The 12,626-nt window shown below is 40.6% G+C and overlaps 1 protein-coding gene across 7 annotated transcripts in view; it reads right to left on the reverse strand.

The window, feature by feature from the left end:
- The window catches only part of LOC133525834 (serine/threonine-protein kinase minibrain), a 211,938-nt gene that overhangs the window by 36,471 nt on the left and 162,841 nt on the right, over positions 1–12,626 (reverse strand). The gene's annotated exons all lie outside the window — the stretch shown is intronic.

Consider the following 12,626-nt stretch of genomic DNA (forward strand, 5'->3'; position numbering starts at 1 on the left):
TAATATTGCCTAACTTTATTAATGAATCCAAATTTACCGAAGTTGTAAATTGGAAGCGGTATTTATAGCAGACGATAAATTAGAAGTTCTATTTTCAGCGCAATCCAGCCGGTAGAGAAGAAATGCTGAAAACACCTTGTAGTAAAGGTAGTCAACACATGATATGTACAATTAAGTGACTCGTGGGTGGTTTTTCAGCTCAGCATCACCGCGTTAAACCGTTTACCTGTCGAGGGAATGGTCAGCGCCATAAAGTAATGATTACAGCGCGCGGGACTCGCCTCATCGATGCACTCGTCAGCCAGAAGCCTCCGCCCCGGTCTCCAGTACGTTATTAGGAGAGCCCCATTAAAAATCATACGCGTTTAAAAAGCCCGCCTTCGGCGCGCGCCGGCACTTCAAAGTTTGACCTCGCAATTACTAAAATTGGTTTGATTTACCATTTTAATTGTAACAAAAAGCTTATTTTTTCAGCATCGTGGACTGTCGCCTCGACATTGCAATCTCGACCGAGTGACTTGCGACCAGAAGGTATATTAAGGATCGGCGGCGTCGCGTTCGGCGTCGATCGGGGATTGGAATTTTGAGCTGTGGCGTCATGTTGTTAAGGCGTAGTTTCTGTCGGAGGTGTTCGGTAGGCGCGAGAGGAGAGCACTCGAGGTCGGATGCTGAGAGCGGGGTGGTGGAGGCGGAGCGGGAGGAGAGTGGGACAAAATCGATATAGTCGGGCGGCGCGCGACGTCTTGCGTCCCTTCTCCCCACCCCTCTAATGAATGAGAGCGAACATAGTCACCTCTGCGGACGGTGGCTCCGGCGATACGGCACGCCGACATCGCCCAGACTGTGCTGGGCTACCGATGCCGGTCCGATGTACCGCACATCACGATAACGGACCGAACGCACAGCGCAATCCACGATAACAAAAAGAGATTGCAGATGCATTCCTTTCGATGAAAATAATTTACTCCTTGTTCAACTACAACCTTGTGTGAAAGTCCAACTTAGAGTTGACATGTTTTTCATGCTGTCTATCCTCACGCTTCTGCGTGACTAATAATATAAATAAAAATAAAATAAATTTTATCGGCAAAAGGCAAGTACATTTAAGTGTTGAAGTCCCTGACTTCTGAGCTAGGTAAAAACCTGTGTTACAGAAGTCAGTGTCCTCCCAAACAATAGAAACTATTATGACTTATTAATTTATTAAGAGGAATTCCTAGTTGCGATTTTTCCATACAAACGCTCTCGACTGATTCCTCCCTGGATTTTTAACCTAGAGCAGTGATTTTTTCAAATAAGATCAATAGCATTAATATCTGTGCCGCTATGTTTTGCTTTTTTGGATTATTTTATTTTGAAGAAAGATACAGCGCCTCGAAAATCGCAAAAACGGCTAAATTGAATTTGCTGTAAAAAAAGGCACAGTATACAAATATGACAAAAAATATCCAAAAAATCAAAACATAGCGGCATAGATTATTTCTTCCTCTTGCAATTTCCAAAATTTCATAATGATTAGTTGCGTTTTGGAGGAGGAAACAGTCGAGAGCGAAACCTCGATTTTTGAGTTTTTTGCGAGTGAATTTCGGTCCGAGCTGCAGTTGTCCTTATCGCACGAATTGGAGGCGGAGACAGTTTCTAAATATACGTACACAGAAGGAATAGTGATGAGCATAACATCCTTATTAGGGATTGCAGAACCGGTACTGTTTTAAAGAACCGGGATTTCCCGGTTCTTTAAAACAGTTAAATAAAACGACAGCATTTTGCGATTTGACCACCTTTCGTATTATAATTTAATAATCACATTTTCTTTTATTACGTAGTAAGCAATTTTATTTGGAAATATAGTATTTTACATTGCTCACACTTGTGCGTCACAAGTAAAAGATAACTACTTTGATGTTTGCCACTAGATAGCAAAATTAATGAAATTACATTGACGAGGGGATTTATATATAACTATCGCAGTCGTATTGTATAATCCGCCGTATTACATTACGGCTAGCCGATATCAAAATAAGGGCCATTTTGAAATGCGGCGGTTCAACGATTAAGGTATGTTGGGTAAATACCGGATGCGGGTGAAGAACGTAGGGCATTCATTTCCCCCTAATTTGGCTTTTTTTTTAAATGTTGGCAACATTGTGTAAGACGCCATTTCATTGCGCCTCGACTGTCAGTGTCCCCGCTTCGCTCAGGGAGTCGGGCTTGTGCTATGTGCAATCACAGAGAGCAAGGTAAATTTTGCGAATTCTTCCTTCTATCCGATCTTCGCTCTGTAATTTATTTTGCGTATTGTGATGAAACTGTTTGTTTTTGTAATTGTGTTAACAGACCTAGCACTGCTGTAGACCGATATCCGATCTTGACCCTTCCAGGTAAAGATCGGACCAGAAACAATCAGATCTTTACCTATTTAAAAAACAGCAGTGATTATCAAACTTTAAATTTTCTTCAATTTACCTACTGACCTTAATTATCACATTTATTGTTTTCTTGATCACACTTTCGTACCATTATTTTTAACCAGTACCACTACCAGCGCGACGGTTACTGACAATGTAATTTTTTTAATTTCCGCAACCCAAAGGTTCAGCGATAAGACCGCATGTTGTTTATCTGTGCTTATGTGTATGTTTTCTTTTGTATTGTTTTCTTTTATTGAGGTGTGCAATAAAGAGTATTTATATTGTATAGGGATGATGATACATGTTGAAATTTATAACAAAATCGAGTAAAATAGATAGCAAATGAGCAATTTTTCGCAATAAAGTACCTACACATACGGATGCATATGTAGATCTGCACGCATACATACATTGCTAGTTTCGGATACAAAATAGAGATAGGGCTTCGAAATTAGTTTCCTTAAAATGCTTCAAGAGGGCTCTCTTTTCCTATATATTTACTTTACTCTTTACATACGATCCTTACATTTTATAAAAAAAAAGATTGTATATCAACTATATATATATATATATATATATATATATATATATATATATACATAATTGCAAAATTAAACCAAGAAAATCGCAATTTTAATTATTTTCCATACTTCAAGATGGGCTCTCAGTGACCTTGACCTTTTTAAAGAACTACTTAGTCTTTTTGATTTCTAAGTTTGATTCTTATTTTTTTGGCGACCTTCATTAAAAATGACTGGGCACGATTATTTTTTATTTCGATTTTTGTCCCTCCTACTTAAGTACTTAATATCTTCCAGTACATTCCATTCAATAAACAATAAATTTACACTTTCCCTAAACCTGTACAGTTCACGAAATCTTAAATTGTCTAAACTTCGCAACGTATCTATTAATTTAGTGGTTTTTTTTATTACTTCGGGTAAACCTTACAATAAGAGGTTTCTTAGCACATTGTTTACTTATCAAATTGCCTTATGACATAGGTATCAAAGTTTGAGAGCCACAATTTTACCAATTTTTGTATCTGGGTTAAGATCGGATACAAAAGGGTAGACACCGGACCTATTTCTTTGTGATACCTTATTCTCTTTCCATTAGAAGTAACTTTTTTTCACCATCCAATGTTCTCCCTTGATGGCAAAACACTCGTTACCCTAAAAAAAAGTATGTCTCATCTTTACACAGGTACAAAACTAAAACCGTTCTATATTGAAGATTACCAAAATTCAGGCCGAATCTACGGTTATTATTTAACGATTCGCTACGTACTTCAAGAATCTGTCACGTGTTGAGATCTCGAAAAAACATTTTTTCACGGGTTCTCTCAATTGGTCCCAAAATTGTCCAGCATTATCCCAACATACTTTACCCAGATTGTCATTGCGATACGTTCTTCAATAAGGCGGCCCAAGTTTAGCCCCATCGTACTACAAGTTAAATAGATTGTAGTTTAACCATAGGTATATTTATACCTACTTACAAAATTTCACAACACACCATGATCACTCCCAACTTACTGATACGGATAGGTACAGTCAAGTGTAAAAATATGGGTGTACACATCTTACTCAAAAATATGTCCCATAGCATCTTATTCCAGTGTAATAAGAGCGTAGTACCATATTTATGAGACGATTCTTTCGATACATATTTTTGCACTTGACTGTACGACGACAACCGAAGCTGAGACATCATTCTTTTTTGCAGTTTTTACCTATATGGTAATTAATATCAATCAATCATTTATTATTTCGTCATCATAGGTGTAAAATACATTTAGTACAGGTGATAGGGTGTTTGGTATTAGGGTGTAATAGATACAGTATAATATAAAAATGAAAAACAATATTACGTGGTAACAACAAAAACAACTTGCGTCGGGCAGCGCAGAATAAATTCCGTCCGGCTCGCGGGCGATGTCGACGGAACGGCGCGCAATGAGCGAGCGCACGAGTCTCGCGTCTGTGTGCGCGCACTCACACTTAGATAGCTCCGGCTCCCGCCCACCGCAGCGCGACAGAAACATAGCTTCAAAAATTCGAGATTTGAAAAGTTGCTCAGCTAGGAATTGCTCTTAATCTTTTGCAAATAGACATAGCCATTAAACCAGAAATAGCAAAACCTCCGTGGGCTCAGTAGTCTTACATAACATTGTTAACCCGCCGCGCATCCGCGACAGAATAATTAAGACCTAAGAGCATCGCTGAAAATAACTAAGTATCGAAAATATCGTCTTACGGTGTCTAAAGAAATATGCGGCTAAAGAAATATGCTATGCCATCAATTCAACACAAACAAATGTTGTTTAATCCAAAGTTGGAAAACCACTCCCCGAGGGATGAAGAGCATACGACTGACTGAATCCCACGCGAGGACAATTACTGGAATAATACAATGCAAATCCATTCCTGCTAATTATACTCCTACTCTCACTTTCAGTTTTATAAAAGAAGAAGAACTTGTAATAAATAAACAAACATATTACATTCCAACAAATGAGACTGAATACCTACAAGTACAAGAGTAATCTCTATCGCAAATAGAAATCGAATACCTAGGAATAGAAAACGTAGGCGGTTTTATTTCTATCTGGACACGTGCCGTTGAGGAAAACATCCTTACATGCTGAGGCATATATCCTTGGTTAAGAGTGTAATCCTGCTAAATCCATTTTGTTAATGATTATGCGTTGTTTGAAAACGCACTAGGTAGGTAGGTGCCTACTGTTATGTACGTATTGCTATACAATTTAGCCATTTTGACATTTTGTAAATTTTTAGCATATAGCCCGTCTCGATAGGCTTGTGGTAGCCCCTCCAGCGCTCGTGCAGCGGGCTGGCGTCCCACTCTCTAACCGCCGACAGTAGCGTGTTGGAGGAGGCGTAGATTGCCGTTCTGGCGGTGGCGCTCCTCGCGCGCAGCAGCGCGTCCCAGCCCGGCGCGCGCCCCTCTGCGAACATGGCGCTCGCGCTGCACCAGCGGGGCAGGCGGAACAGCGCCCGCCACGCGTTGTTGTACTGCACGCGCAGGTCTCTGACCGCCGCGCAGGTGTAATCGGACCATAACTCCACAGTATACACGCTTGTACAAAAACTGAGGAACAGCTGCCTTTTTACGCTGTCGCTACATTTGGCGAATCATCTAGCCAACATATTCGCACGTACCGCAGTGGCTCGCCTTTGCCTTTCTATTTCTTCCTGGTCTTTTAAACTGGACTAGAATATGGCCAAGAATAAGAATATGGCTTCCTGCACTATACGCAATGGAACCCCATCAAGTAGCAGCGGAGGTATGTGTATGGGCATATGTGCCGCCTCCATAAGCATAAACTCGGACTTGTCAGGATTGTGTCTCATATTGTGCTGGCTGTCGTACTTCTCGCATTCTGCGAGTAACTCCCGCATAGCTCCCACAGGTGGAGGTAGCAGGACCATGTCGTCCGCATATGCGATGTGGTTCGCCAATGTGCCATTGATGCAGCAGCCGACCCCGGTCCTTGTCAGGGTTTGCGAAGCCCATCCATGTAGACTCTGAAGAGTGCCGGGGACATACTACCACATAGCCTTACACAACAGTTAAGCCCGCTGGCTGCGGACAGAGTTGATTTCCATCTTACGGTTTTCTTTTGTTGGGAATACCACTTCTCCAGTACCTTTATAATTGGCGTGGGCGATTTTCGTTCCTTCAATTTATTCCACAGCAGCTGGTGGTCAACCCTGTCAAAAGCTTTGCTGAGGTCGAGAAAGCAGCCTTTAAGCCGATAGTAGCCCACTATCTGCTTAAAGGCATATATAGCCGAGGTTGTTGAGACATCACTCTTAAAGCAAATTGGTTATCGGCACTGTACAAATATGAACCAGCGAGCCGGTGCAGCACCCTTTCCAGCAGCCTAGCTATTAAATATATGTACATAGTTTTTGTTCTTTGATTTGATCCATAAAGTTAAATCGATTATATATGATCAGTGTATTTAATTCTACACAGTATTAACCAGTGCAGGCTAACCTCAGCAGAAAGATCATAATCAGCGCCTAAAGTAGAAAGTAGTTGGCAGTTCGGGCATTACTGTCGGTGCAATTTTTTAGCGCTATCGGCTGAATCTGAGATCGCCGCTAGGAAGTACGCGCGCGACAGCCTACGATGGCGCGATACCGCCGAGCGAGGAAGAAATTGAATACGAGCTCCATATGGACTCATTTCTGTGCAGTTAGTTTACAACACAGATGTTACTTGTTTTGATAACAGAAAGAGAAGTGCTTCTTTATTTCAGTGAATGTAAAGATTTTGAGTAGTGTAATGTGGTGGCCCATGATGTTTTAGATTCATTTGACAAATCTTTTTTTTCTTATTGCATACCACTTGAAAAGCTAAACTTTTGAGGTTGTCATGATATTGCAGCTACAGTTTAAATATATATGAGTCGAAACATTCAGCTGATTTAGTGTTCGACCTTACGATTAATGGTTCCTTGTACCTTTAAAAATACCAAACTATGTATTAAGTAAACATCATTACATCATAGAAGTTTGACGTTTAAAATAACACTTGCACCTTCTGGGCTATTAAAATCGCTACCAACTGAACTCTATACTAATGTCACATGAGATTCACTTTCGGTAGTTGATAACCATACATTATAATAAAATTACAACTAGAACAGCATTCCAAAGCTAGCAATTGTTCTAAAACAATTGTACTTTGAGCACAGATATTTGTTCCTGAGTCATGGGTGTTTTCTATGTATATAAGTATTTATATATATATATATATATATATATATATATATATATATATCGTTGTCTTAGTACACAAGCCTTCTTGAGCTTAATGAAGGGGTTAGTCAATTTGTATAAGAATGTCCAATATTTATTTATTTTTATTTGTATGTCTTTCCATATCTCGAGACCATGGGGTTGCGAACCTATGGGAGGCGTGAGTGGGGCCGAAGCCAACAGCGCAGAGGCCCTTTAAGACAAGTTTAATGTTATGTAATACACCAGCTAGGGTTTGTACCCGTGAATGGGCTGGGTGTATTTGTATAGATACGCGTAAATCGGTCCCGGCTGGCGTAGGGGCTATCGTATATATAGTGGAGAAGACTGCTGGTTATGGTGTTGAAGTTTGGCTGGTCAAAAGATTGGGCTATTGCTGAGAGGTCCGGACACCTGCCATAACAATGTTTCTTCACGTTATCGAGGCAGGCGGCGACTCGCCGCTAACTAGATGGGCCCCTGAAACTGCCGTCGTAAAGACGACCAGGAGCAACACCGGTGTGAGCGGCTCAGGGGTGTCGAGAGGTGTGCGCCGCTTTCTACCCAGTGGCTGTTAACAACCACTGTGCCATCTCGCGTCTTATGCATCTTTCACTTCCACCCCTGGAGCATATGGCTCTAACGACTCCTCTCTGGACGGCCAATGAAGGCAAGCCAGAGCTGAGAATCCTGCGAGTCCCCTTGGTTTTCCACTCCGACCGACGAAGACACGCCGGAGACGGTGACCCTGACCGACTCTTGGGAGTACTCGGGTCCGTGGGGTCGTTTCGCTCGCCACAAGCTATTATTAAGGGTCAGACATACATTTAGGTTCCAAATTGTCTGTAGGTAATTGGAATGTTTTATTAGTAATGCTGCTGAATTTTCAATAACTTCTCCCTCTTAACTATTCTTCTTTCTCCCCTACACATGAGAGGAGACATGTGGGACGTACAGTATACGCACTTTTGAACCTAACTTTTTTAACCGTGTCTAACCCTTAAATCTAGATAGTTGCTCTTAGAAGTAAATATAAAAGTACATGTAAGTTAACAGAAGTGAAGTGCATCTGATGATAGTGTAAGGCGGAGGTCACACTGCTCCGCAGTTCGCAGCGACGTTCGGTGCTGCGGTTTTCAGTTTAGTACTGCAGAATCTATATTTGTATACAAAAACCGCATCATATAACACAGTGTCTCCGCGTCTCCGTGCGAAGGTGCAAACCGCACAACGGTTCGCACCTTCGGACGGCGATGCGGTGCGAGACGGGGGGTATGGTATGCCACACCGAACTCCGCAATTCCGTCCGGATTTATGTGCAAATAGGACGTGATCGGAATGGATCTCGTTATAGATAAGTTTATTTTTGAAATTAAAAGCCGTCCAGCAATTTGGAACATGAAATGTGAAGCGTACAGTGATCGTGTACAAAAAGCAAGGCGATGGGAGGAGGTGGTAAATATATTTACCGACCCAGATGACTCAATAGATGATAAGAAAAAAAAATGGACATTCGGGTGCAGGTAGAAAAAATCTTCGTGTTGCCTTAAATCTTCAAAATCTCTTACAAAAGATCCATTTATGGGTATGGCTTATAAATAGGGGTGTACCCAGTATATTCTACGTTTTTTGAGCAGATTATATAAAACCCAAACTAAAATTCGCCGGGGTGTTTTGAATAAATTCCGTCTGCATTGTACTAACAAATTATCACCTCGACGTTCGAATTTCAAATGAACATAAAAGGGAAATTAACGCGGTTTGTCGTGCACCGCAACTCCGGGACGAAGATACGAAGAAAATTCGTCCGGTTGTGCGTCATCGCCGCAAACGAATTCGTCGCTCCGTACGCCGCAACGAAATGCGGCGTCAGTGTGACATCCGCCTAAGTGGGTCAACGATGCCCTGCCCGAATATCTGTCGGGCACCTACAGCGCGGACAGATGGACGTAGGTAAACAAGCAGCGACAATTCGCTCGCATTTCTAGGTTACAGATGCAGCGGACGCCACATGTGTTTGACCCAATTTCACTTATCGGCTATTACATTAGTCTTCGCTCCGCGTTTAAGTGTTATCTTGGCCAATTTTCTAAATGGAAAGGTGTCAAAACACTGTGAAGAATAAATAATATAAATCTTCCTAGGTGGAGCGGGTTGAAGTAATTAATGTATTTAATTAATAGAACTATAATATATAATGTCAAAAACGAAGATCAGAATAAAGGAAAAGGCCTTTGCCTAGCATGGGAATTTTAAAAACGCTAGATGAAAAAGTATTACCTATCTGTCACCTACTGTATCCGATTATGGGGAGCCGCCGGTAAAACAGCAATGCTCAAGATGGAGCGCGCTCAAAAAGCAGTGCTAAAGGTCGCAACATCAAAACCTTATAGATACCCAACAGCCAAACTATATGCCGAATGTAATGTTCTGTCTGTTAGACAATTGTACATTCTCCGTGCCATCCTACGCAGACATCGATGTCTTCCTCTATCTACGACAGGTCTTAAACAAACTGTCTGTCCAGTAGAACTCCAGCGAACAGTCTTTGCAAGTCGCCAATTTCTAGCAATGAGTGCAAGAATTTACAATAAAATCAACAAACGGCTAGACATCTATAAATTAAACCGCTACGACTGCAAATCTAAGTTACTAACCTGGCTCCAAACACAAACTTACCAGGAAACTGAAAGCCTTTTATGCTGCCAAAAATAAATCTACCCTGACAAACCCTTTACACATAATATATAAATAAGTTCTCAATATAAATTGTATTAAAGTAAACCAAAGTAGATATAAAGAACCATTTCCCGATTTGGGCCATATGGCGTGCAGCGATAATTTCTATATCAGTGTTTTACTTCAGAGGAGTATATGTCCAGAAAAATATCTTTAGTGCCGTTTAGCGAATGCGCCTCAGTTTACAGGATGTTGAAAAATAAAAATTGCATCTTGAGGAATATAAAATCGAAAGTCTTTCAATACTTGCGCTCTTGTCTGCTGTGATACCCGGAACCGTCCTGAAAGACAGCCGAAAATGCATTGAGATTGTGTACTGGATGCTCTTGACATGTCAAGTCTGATAAGATTTTTTTTTCTTCAGAACTTTCTTCGATAGATTGTATTTCAATATTATCGTTATTTTTCGATTGTCTATTTCGAATAAATCTTTGCCAACATTTCTGACAAACGCAATCATTGGGACTTAAGGAACGACTACTACTGGATGGAAGTTGTTGAAAATATTCATAGGCTTCTTCATTTATTTCAGAACCAGAAAGAGTATATGTTCGCAAACGTTTTCTATTTCTTATAAGATTTACTCCACAAGAAATACAAATAAGTTTTTCGCTAAGGCCAGTAGTCCTTTCGGGCTGTCCCCGCACCAGAAGCTGACCATTTCCTTCTGATGCATCCGCCGCTTGCATCTCTTCCCCTCCAGGGCGGACTCCAGAGGCATCACAACGCATCGAATCTTTTAATCTTCTTGCCATGACGGCGTAATTCGCATCCAGGGGCTTAGCCGGTCAAAATCATACTTCTGACCGTTACCACCGTCACCACGAGGAGGTGCCCTGGATGCAAGAAGACTTGAGATGCTTTAAAAATAGGTACTGAAAAGGATTTTTTTTAATAAAACAAAATTTTTGGTGTCTTCGAGTCATACAGTTGGACCTCCTCTAAAACCTCACGCATTCAACGCAAGGATAAAAAGACACTAGATTGATATTGTACTAATTAAGTACTTCTTATTAGTATACAATTTAGTTCTGCACGCGCATGGCCCAAAACCACCTTTAAATGGGGCACAGTTCTTTTGTGACATTATATTAAAACTGAAATATTGTTTTTTTTTTTTCATACTTATTGTAGGTATACTGTACTGTACACTTTTTTCTCTGTTATAATAGATTTTATTTCTGCTGCCACTACTGTGTAACCTTTAGCGGAGGAATCGCTGACTCCCGAGTCACAGGCTCTGACCTAGTTCGGGAGACAAAAGCTGGACCCTGGTGAAACCATTACAAACCTAATTATAAGTTTTTCTGTATCTAGTATAACATAATATCGACACTCTATACTGTGTTAGGTTTTTAAGTGAATAAAGATTTATTTATTTATCTGTACACCTAGTGTAAATTCATTCGATTGCGTAATGTGACGTACGCGTTTGCGTTAAGTCTCATTTTGTATGGGATTTTGAGTTTCCAAAACGTTCCGCTTGGCGCGCTGTTTCTAAATCCCATACTAAATGAGACTTAACGCAAACGCGTACGTCACGTTACGATATCGAATATATTTACACTAGGGGCTCTGATCTGTATATTGAATACCTATATAATGGAACCAAACTGCGATGCAACACGAATGGATATTATGTATCGAGAAAATGATGCAATGGTATCCAATCATTATTCTAATTATCTGTCCCCTTTCTAAAGAAAGCGCGGCAGCCATAAACAAAATCAAAGTATACAGCTTATCGGCGGTATTGATAGCCGCTGATGTCATAGTATCTGGGCAAAAGCAACGTGATCTTCGGCCTTGCCACAGAGCTGATAGCTCGCTACCACTGCACACACGGACGCGTCGTGATCATAGAATACTTACTATTTATATAACAGTTTATAATAACATTATATTATTTATTTACGTATAATTAATCTAAGTACAATTACTAATCTAACGATTAAAAACAACACGGCACATTTTGTAAAAAGACATGTAATATCGCCTCTAAAGAAAATAATAAAATTATTATAAAAACAATAAATCATTACGTGCTTTCTTTGCTAGCAGCATCATTGAGATAAGTATAGTTGTTCGATTTGAAGCTGGCCCCGAGCGGCTAATCTTTTGTCTATTGTTAACTAAAACCGCGCATGCCACTACCTGCAAAAAAAGGGTTCTAATTCGCATCTGAGCGCGGGTTAGTCCGACGCTCAAAAAACCACTGTAGGTGCGCTCTCCGATAACGCGCCTTTGTATCGCATGTCGAGGACACATTTTAGACTGGTTCGGTAGCGTTCGACTCGCCGCCACTCAGTAACCGTAGAGGGACCACACAAGAAATCGCAAATAATTATACAGGTACTAGAGTCGACATCCCGAACAAAATGTTTCCGTGCCTCAATGCAGTGCCGGCATCGGCACCTCATTGCGTTTAGAACGTTTCCGATTTAACAGGCGAGGTGCCACGCATGTAGCAAAAAAAATGCCTTTGTGCGTTATGAAAATGTATTATAATAATATCAAGAAACATAAGTAATAAAAGCAATATAATAACAATCTGCGAAAAATCTCATTTTAAGGTCATGAAGTACATTACGATACAAGTGCGAAAAATAGGAAATCCGAAACGAGTGGCGATAAATTAAAACACGACCGAAGGGAGTGTTTTACATCAACACGAGTTGCGGATTACCTATTTGTACATGTAATT

Source organism: Cydia pomonella, chromosome 15, assembly GCF_033807575.1.
Source record: "Cydia pomonella isolate Wapato2018A chromosome 15, ilCydPomo1, whole genome shotgun sequence".
NCBI lineage: Eukaryota > Metazoa > Arthropoda > Insecta > Lepidoptera > Tortricidae > Cydia > Cydia pomonella.